Source organism: Penaeus chinensis, chromosome 26, assembly GCF_019202785.1.
Source record: "Penaeus chinensis breed Huanghai No. 1 chromosome 26, ASM1920278v2, whole genome shotgun sequence".
Lineage (NCBI taxonomy): Eukaryota > Metazoa > Arthropoda > Malacostraca > Decapoda > Penaeidae > Penaeus > Penaeus chinensis.
Window position 1 is genome coordinate 12,066,713 of NC_061844.1, and position 10,000 is coordinate 12,076,712.

Genomic DNA, 10,000 nt, shown 5'->3' on the forward strand with positions numbered 1-10,000 from the left:
TTTACGATCGCGCCAGTCGTGGCCCGAGCGCCGTCGCACGGAGGAGCGCGACACCATGGCGGAAGGTTTGGAAAAGGTGTCTCTCTCCACCCCCCCCCCCCCCTACCCTCCGCCCCGATAGTTTACGATCGCAAATAATGACTTCTTTAACCAGCATTACCTCCATTTTATGACGGCGAAATTGCGTCTCTCGAATATCGTACACACGTTTAGAGACCCCGCGTCTATGTGTGTTTCGTGGCCCGAGCTTGAGGTTCGAGGGCCAAGAAAGGCCACCTTGTCCCATGGCCAATTCTCATTTAGGTGCTGCCCAAAGGAGGCCAAGTTAGCGATCGCACTTAACAGGCTGTGACGTCCCGGTGCCTAGTACCTAGAACACGGGGGGGGGGGGGGGGGGGGGGGGGATTCGGGTGATAAAAGTGATATCGTGATGGTAAAGAGGGGAGGGGGGAGGGGAAAGGGGGAAGGGTCTATGTGGTATATTATGGTCTAGTTACAGGCCGAAGGAAGTGGGCGTGGATGATAGGCCTTTATTGGGTGTCTGGGGGTGGAGCCTTCCCTTACCCCCCCCCCCCCCCCCGCACCTGCTTTTCTCTCTTGTCTTGTCTCCTTATCTTAATTCTCCTTTTGTTTTTGGTTTGTTTTTTCTTTCCTTCTCTTCCTCTTCTTCCTCCTTCTCCCCTTTTCCCCCCATCTTCCTTCTTCCCTTCGCCCTCTTCTTCCTCCTCTTGAGTTTTCCTCCTTTCCCGCCCTCTTCCTTCCTCCTACCCTTCTCCCTTTCCCTTCTCCCTTCCTCCTTATCCCCCTTTTTCCTTCTTCCTTCCCTTCCCCCTCCCTCCTTACCCCCCCCTTTCCCTTCTTCCTTCCCTTCTCCCATTCCTCCTTATCCCCCCTTTTCCTTCTTCCTTCCCTTCCCCCTCCCTCCTTATCCCCCCTTTTCCTTCTTCCTTCCCTTCCCCCCTTCCTCCTTCTCCCATTCCTCCTTCTCCCATTCCTCCTTATCCCCCCTTTTCCTTCTTCCTTCTCTTTTTCCACCTCTTCCCTTCTCTTCTTGTCCTACTTCAACTCCTCTACTCATGCTCTTTTTATCCACTGTTAAATACTTTCGTGTGCTTGCTAATGATCATAGCACGTATAATGCGTGACAGTGATAAAATCCTGGTTAATAACAGATAATGACCCTCTGCAATTACCCAGTAAAAGAGCCTCGAGACGTAGAGATTTGAGACGCACGTAGTTCCATGTAGTTTGCACAGGCTGTTGGTGGTGAGCCTGGGAACTGCTGATCACGCACGTTTGTTGTCATCATTGTTAATATTATTGTGATATTGCTTTTAATCATTTTTCACTATTATTATTATCATTATTATTATTATCATCATTGTAGTGGTGATTGTAGTAGGAGTAGCAATAGCTGTAGAAGTAGTGATAGTAGTAGTAACAGTCATAGCAATTGTAGTAGTAGTAGTAGTAGTAGTAAATAAGTATTTGTAGTGATATAAGTAGCAGTTGTTGTTACTGTATTCTTACCTATTCTGTTTGTCCTAATTATCACCTGCTATAAAAAAAAGATATCCCTGTATAAATAAAAAACCTATTTCTATAGTAGGTAGGTCTATTTGACTATTGTAAGTGGCCATAGTTGTGTTACTGACCAGGTTGTATAATTCCCAATATCCAATTTGTTTGCTTGATTATGAGCACATTAGATAACTGTTCCCCTGGTTTTTTTTGTTTTTTTTTTTTTTAAGAAAATCACAGATTTCTTTTCTTTAAAAGACACTACAATGTTCAGAAAGAAAGAAAACATAATTAATCATGAAAATGCCATAATTTACGATCTGGATCTATAGAACATCCTGCAAAGGAAAATAATGCTTTACAGAACACCGCATTACTACTTAGCAAGACAAAAAAGCTCTAGATACACATCACGTTACGTGATTCTCTCTCTCTCTCTCTCTCTCTCTCTCTCTCTCTCTCTCTCTCTCTCTCTCTCTCTCTCTCTCTCTCTCTGTATGAGTGTCTGTCTCTGTCTTTATCCGTCTCTCTCTCTCTCTCTCTCTCTCTCTCTCTCTCTCTCTCTCTCTCTCTCTCTCTCTCTCTCTGTGTGTGTGTGTGTGTGTGTGTGTGTGTGAGTGTGTGAGTGTGTGAGTGTGTGAGTGTGTGTGTGTGTGTGTGGGTGGGTGGGTGGGTGGATGGGTGTTTGTCTGTCTGTCAGTCTTTATCAATCTCTCTCTCTCTCTCTCTCTCTCTCTCTCTCTCTCTCTCTCTCTCTCTCTCTCTCTCTCTCTCTCTCTCTTTCTCCCTCTCTCTCTCTACTTCTCCCTCCAAAAAAAAAAAAAATCTCACCAAAATTCAGAACTCTAAAGAACACCACAACACACCCCACCAATGTAAAAAAAAAAAAAGAGAAGAAAGAATTAAAAAAAAAAAAACAGTCAAATACATCACATCACTTCCAGTCCACAAAAACCAATCTCAATTACAGACGAGGTATCACGCAGGAGCAGCCGGCTGTCGCTTTCCAATACACAGAGTGCTTGATATGCTAGCTGTTTCTAGAGAGGCTTAAGAACTCGCCTGTCATGGCCGCTTCCACTGCTCTCTCTACGATGTGATGGATTCGAATTATCTGATCCTCAAAACGTTGTAATTAGTGCTACTCAAAAAGGGGCAGGTCGGACGCACCAGCGAGTAAAGACTTCGGTGAACTTGATTCTTATTATGAGTTTTAGTATTTAAATGTGTGTGTGTGTGTCTGCGCGTGTGTGTGTGCGTGTGCGTGTGCGTGTGTGTGTGTGTGTGTGTGTGTGTGTGTGTGTGTGTGTGTGTGTGTGTGTGTGTGTGTGTGTGTGTGTGTGTGTCTATACATGGGTATGTATACGAGTGTATGTATATGTGTATATATATATCTATATATGCAAACATTTATCATATTATATGAATAAACACATGTTTATGTATGCATGTATAAATTAATACATACACACACAAACGTGTGTATGTGTGTGTACATATATATATACATATCTATATATATACATATGTGTGTTTTTGTATAGGTATAGATATGCATGGATATACATGCATACATATCTCTATATATATGCACACACACACACACACACTGAGAACACACACATATAAACATACACATACACATACACATATACATACACACACACACACACACACACACACACACACACACACACACACACACACACACACACAATATATATATATATATATATTATATTATATGTATGTATGTATATGTGCTTACACTGTATATATATATCTATGTATGTATAAATCGATGGATGAACAGACTGCAATATCTTCAAACTTTTATGTATAATACTTTTATCTTTATATTTCTGGCAAGACCCTTAGCCCTCGCACTTTTTTCACCCTCCAAGTTGCATCCAGTTTTAATTTGAAACGTCCAGCTTCATTAGAACAAGACGGGAAAAAAACATCATAATTCGGGTCTCTTGTGTTCGTTTTCCAGCCTTAGTCAAGCATTTTCGTGGCATGACAGACAAGCCCGAGCCGCAGCAGAGTATGCGGACGGGTATAACGAGTCGACCAGCGGCAGACTGACAGACTTCGTAATTATATCCGAGGAAGGGAAGGGTTGATAGCACTACATTCACCCGAGAGTGATAGACGGGTGAAACTGTACTTCTACAAGACGATGTTGAACACGAGGGAACACGACGGGTGATATCGGGAAGGGGGGGGGGGGTCAGGTGAACAGGCGAACAGGTGAATTCCTCACACGGGTAAATCACCTGTTCTTAACGAGGGGGTTAGGCTTATTCAACCACTTTGGGCAAGGTGAGAAAATGACAAGGCTCGAGAGGGAAGCGTTTTCAGGTCAGAGGGACGGGAGGGATCTGGGATGAGGGAGGGGGGCCAGGGGGAGGAGGGAGGGAGGAAAGAGGGGATGAGGGGAAAGGGGAGGGAGGGAAGGGGGGGCGAAGGAGGGAGGGAGGGGAAGGGGGATGGTGTCCTCACTCTTTCACTCCATCATTCACTCAACCCGCACACACGCAGCAGGAAATAGATGAATGTCTCTTGTTTTAAGATATGATGAGACATTGAGGTCTGTATTCTTTGCGCAGGAGTCGACTTTCACTCTTGATCGCTTAGATAAGAGTCAGGGAATCAGAGAGAGGAGAGAGAGAGAGAGAGAGAGAAAGACAGAGATGACAAAAAATATATCTAAAACTTAGCAATTTTTCAGGTTCCTCTAAGTCAAATTGTTGAAGGTATTATAATGTAATGCAAACTTTCTCTTTCCCCGGAGGCAGACTGGGATGTGTATGTATCACCCACTCACACTTACACGTGTCTGTTTTATATATTGGCTAACGAAGTAGATTAAAAAAAAAAAAAAAAAAAAAAATTATGTGTGTGTGTGTGTGTGCGTGTGTGTGTGTGTACACATATACAGGAGTGTATGTATATGTATATGTATACGTATATGCATATATGTGTGTGTGTATATATATATATAAAGATGATTACAGTTATCATGGTAATAATAATAGTAATAGTATTAATGATAATGATAATGATAATGATATAATGATAACAGCAACAACAATAATAATAATAACAGTGACACTGATAATGATGATAATAATGATAGTAATAGTAATAAGCAATGTTGATAATGATAACAATAATGATACTGCTGATGAGAATAAAATGATAATACTATTATCAATAATAATAATAAAAATGATAACAATGATGATAATAACTGATAATGTTAATAATGATGATATTGATAGTGTTATTACTATAATCGTTATCATTATTATCACCATCATTATTAGCATTACTCTTATCATAACTACAAAAAGGATGATCCAGAATCTTAGGAAAATACCCCTTCACCTCTCTTTCCCCTTAAAAAGACGAAAGAAAGACAGGAGAAAAACAGAGATAATAAAAAGGGAAAAATGTTCGGGTCAGAGTTGCAGCCCCGCCGCCCGACCGCCCGACGCCCAACGACGCAGCGAACTACCCGACGAAGGAACCGCCTGTCCGCCGCCTCTAATTCGGCCGTCGGTGCAGCGGCCTCCTTCGCCCTGTCTTCCCCCGGCCGATGAGCTGTCTGTTGCCCGATTGGCCCAGCTGTCTTATCACAATCGCAGATTTTTCCCGGCAAACTGATTATGAATCGGCAGTCGAGCGGTCGTTTTAAGCGGGTTTTCGTTATAATCCGTTCCAGATCTTATCCGGTTTTATGGTTTGAGCCGAAAAACTTACTTTGGAAACCTGGATCCCGTTAATAGTCGGCAGGCAGATAAACAGAGGTTTACTGCAGACCCTTACGTTGCCTGTTTTCTTCGTCCTCCCCTCGCCTCTTTCTTCTCGGTCGTTTTCTTCGACTTCGATTCTGGGTCTTTTATCAGGGTTTGTGTGTTTCTCTTCGCCTACTTCTTGGCTTTTGATTATTGTCATGTGCGTGGTGTTTATTCGAATATTCTCTTTTGTAATCATTGTCTTTACCTTTAAGTCCATTTTTGTTTGTCTCTCTCTCTCTCTCTCTCTCTCTCTCTCTCTCTCTCTCTCTCTCTCTCTCTCTCTCTCTCTCTCTCTCTATCTATCTATCTATCTATCTCTCTCTCTCTCTCTCTCTCTTTATCTCTCTCTCTCTCTCTCTCTCTCTCTCTCTCTCTCTCTCTCTCTCTCTCTCTCTCTCTCTCTCTCTCTCTCTCTTTCTCTCTCTCTCTCTCGCTCTCTGTCTTCACACCCAGTTATTTCTTTTCATTAGCTAGGTTTATGCCCAGATCGTGTACCCTTTATGGCTGAGTCAATATATACGTTTTGTAGGAGAGAGAGAGGGGGTGGGGGGCTGGCGTTGACTCTTGTGCTTGTAAAAACAAACACACGAGGCAAAAAAGTTGATCGAAGCGTGGAATTTTGTGGATTTAAGGAGGGGCAAAATGCAAGCAATTTCGGGTTGTTTTTGGTAATTATTTTTTTGCCTGCTGTTTATGACTGTTGTTGCATAAAGAGAGAGAGATAAAAAAATAAAAAACTGATGTTGTCTCTTCTGTTTTTTGTGGTTGTTTTTCGTGTTGTTTGTATAAGGTTTTTAGTTGTTTTTTTTTATGTTTGCAGTGTTTTTTATGTCACTGATTATTTGCTTTGATGATGTTACTTTGGCCGTGAGAGGTATTTAAGGCAGATCAGTTGATGATCTTTTTTTTTTTTTTTTTTGTATAGGAGAAAATTCGCTTCTATTGTTTTCTTTCTGATAAAGTGTATATTTTTTTATAGATTTTTTAAACTGTCTGGATGTTGGTATTATTATTTTTCATGTGTGAGTGTGTGTGTGTGTGTGTGTGTGTGTGTGTGTGTGTGTGAGAGAGAGAGAGAGAGAGAGAGAGAGAGAGAGAGAGAGAGAGAGAGAGAGAGAAAGTAAGTAAGAGAGATAATTATTTTAACAATAGGTTTTTTGTTTGGAAATATTTACGTTTGTTGCTTTATCGCTGATGTTTTGATGAGGCGGTGTTTTCAAAGCGCTGTTGCTGTGTTTGCTTTTGGAACGTGATTGCTGTTGGTATTTTGTTCTATTCTATTCGTTTTTATCGTTGTTTCTATAGTATTTTGCAGCAGCTGTTGTATCACACATGATGTCCCTCGTTGCAATGCATCTGATGCAATTTGGTAGAGATGATAGATATATAAAGGAGAAATAAAACGCAAATCAAAGGCGGCTTTCTTGCAACTTCGGCTCAAAGAGATAGTTGACGTAAACTGCTTTTATTTTACTTTTTAGGGGAGGGATCGTCATGTTTGTTTATGATACCATCGCGTGTATATTGTCCATTTTGTAAGTGAGAAACATTGTGTTTGTGGGGATTTGTTTGGTTGTTCGATTGTGTGCGTGCGTGCGTGTGTGTGTGTGTGTCTGTGTGTGTGTGTGTGTGTGTGTGTGTGTGTATGTGTGTGTGTGTGTGTGTGCGTGCGCGTGCGCGCATGCGTTTGTGTACACGTATGTATTTGTGCAAATGCATATGGATGCGTACGTGCATACAAGCATGTAGGACTGCAACCGTACGCACGCGCATCTGCACCGATCTCCAGGTGACTGAGCATGTCGTAACTTCTCGTGTGCGCCTGAGAACGTGAGCATCTTATGAGAAGCTTAACAAGACCATAAAAAAGCACGTCAGAGAACTTAAAACGACTCAGAAAATTAGGCAGATCGCCCATTACCTTGCATTGAGCTTGCCTAGCTATGCGTAAACTTCAAGAGCTTGCATTGTAACTCCTCTTCTCTGGAGATTAACCTGCATAACAGCTATTCATAATAGTTTTTTCGTTTTTTTGTAGGAACTTGAGATATTTCATTATCTGGTGTTAATAGCATTGTGAGTGAGGCTGCACGTGCGTTTGTGTTTTTTTTTTTTTATGTTATGAAATAGGTATGACCATTTTTGGCAATTGGGTATATTGTCTTTCCTGTGTGTGTGTCTGTCTGGTTTTCTCTCTCTCTCTCTCTCTCTCTCTCTCTCTCTCTCTCTCTCTCTCTCTCTCTCTCTCTCTCTCTCTCTCTCTCTCTCTCTCCTCCCTCTCCCTCTCCCTCCCTTCCCCCCCCCCCTCTCTCCTTCCTTCCCTCCCTATCTCCCTTCTCTCTCTCCATTCCGTCCATTCTTAACAGCTTGCGGGAGACAAAAGTGTAACTGTAAATGCGTTAATTATAATGGGACCGATTCCATGTACTCAGTTGAATCTAGACCTGCAGGGTGATGATTATTACTTTCTCCGTCTCTCCTCCTTTCTCTTTCTCTCCACGTCTCCTTTTTATTCATATTTTCTTCATGTCGGTTCGAATTTCCTTTCTTTTCTTGATTTGTTCTTCATTCGTGTCATTTTCATTTTTCTTTCTTTTGCTTTCTTTCTCTTTATATATATTTTGTTTCTGTTTTTGTTTTGTATTTCATCTTCCTCTCTATCTGTTCCTTTATTTATATCTTCATTCTGCATCCTTGTCTACCTGTCTCCTCTTAACGTCAATATCTAATCTCTCTATCTATCTCTCTCTCTCTCCCTCTTTCTCTGTCTCTCTTCCGCCCTCCCTCCCTCCCTCCCTCCTTCTCCCACACCAGCCTCTCCACCACCCACAATCCCCCACCCCCACCCCACCTCTCTCACTCTCTCGGAGCAAGTTCGTTAAAGCACTAACAGGCAAGCAAGGCTCTTAATTTACTCAATAAACGAAAGCTTTACGTCCGTGTGAAGTAATCCGGAGCTGCCCCTTGAGAAACTGGCTTTCGCTAGAGCCGAGAGGAGCGCTGTAGACCATGACTTCTCTGCGTGTGAGAGTGATTCGCGTGTGCGGGTGTGTGTGCGGTGAGGGGTGGGTATGTGTGTGTAGGGGAGGGGGCTGTGTGTGTGTGTGTGTGTGTGTGTGTGTGTGTGTGTGTGTGTGTGTGTGTGTGTGTGTGTGTGTGTGTAAATGCGTTTGCATGTTAGAGAGAGAGACTAGAGTGTTCGTGTTGTTGATACACCTAAAGCAAATTGTTTTTTAAGAGGAAAGGACGAATGATATGAAAAGCCAGCAGATGAATCGATTTACCAGCCATAGCCCTAACGACCCTTGACACTTTTCGCCGTAAAAGTGACGGCCTGAGAAAACGCACAAGGAGAGAAGTGGCGTCGGATTTGGACCGCATTGCTCACCGTGTCTCGCGAGTGCTTTAAATGCTTTTCGTAACTTCTGGAAGATTTACTGAGGGTGCAAGACTTTTGTTCTCACTTTGAGCAATTATTTAATTCCCCCCGAGACGCGGAGAATTGAATTAACCAGTTCCGTATCGGTTGTAAAACGAAACAATGAAAGTGTCGAGACGGTGAACAGATTTGGGGGAAATTGGTTTATATTTTGAGGGTTTCTGTCGCGTTGATGGTTTAATCTAGAAAGTTCTTTTATTATTCTTTCGCTTTATCAGCACATTATCAGGCTTTTAAAAATCTTATGAGATTCACGGTTAAGATGTTGACATTCTTTTATAAGAAATTGATCATTTCTTACCATTGTTTTGCCTCTTCTTATAAACAAATACATAGTACATTATCATACATATACACGTGATTCGTATAGTGGCACTGATGCCCAATAAACATACCGAAACACACTAGAACATTCCAAAACATTCCGAATCATCGTAAAACATTCTAGAACATCGCAAAACATTCCAGACGATCGTAAAACTTCACAGAACACCTTTAAAATATCCCGAAAACATTACAGAACATCGCAAAGTATCCAAGAACATCTTAGAACATCTCAGGAACAATCCAGAATATGCCAGAATATCCCCCAAGTGTTCCAACTCCCCTAAACACTCCAAAACATCCCTGAACATTCCCTGAACACTCGAGAACATCTCTAAGCATTCCAAAATATCCCTGAACATTCTCTGAACACTCAAAATATCCCTGAACATCCCTAGACAACCCTAAACATCCCTGAACATTCCAAAACATCCCTGAACACTCGAGAACATCCTTAAACATTCCATAACCTCCCTGAACCCTCAAGATATTCCTGAACATCTCTAGACATTCCAAAACATCCCTGAACACTCAAGAACATCCCTGAACATCCCTGAACATTCCAAAACATCCCTGAACATCCCTAGACATTCCAAAACATCCCTGAACACTCGACAACATCCCTAAACATTCCAGAGGGCTGCGGCGCCGGAAGTGCTGCGGCAACTGAGCCCTGAGGGAGGCGCCGCAGGATCGGTCGTTCCGCAAGGACTCTCTCTGGGTCCTGCGGGATTTTTTTTTTTTTTTTTTTTTTTTAGGGGGGGAGGGGGGTGTTGGTGTCTGTTTTTGTTTGGTTTCGTTTAAGTGGGTTTGACTTCCTTGTTTTGTTGTTTGTTTGTGTGGTATGATGTGTGGGTGTGTTTTGTGTTTCTTTTGTTCTCTGTTTGTTTGTTTGTTTCTTTTTCTCTTT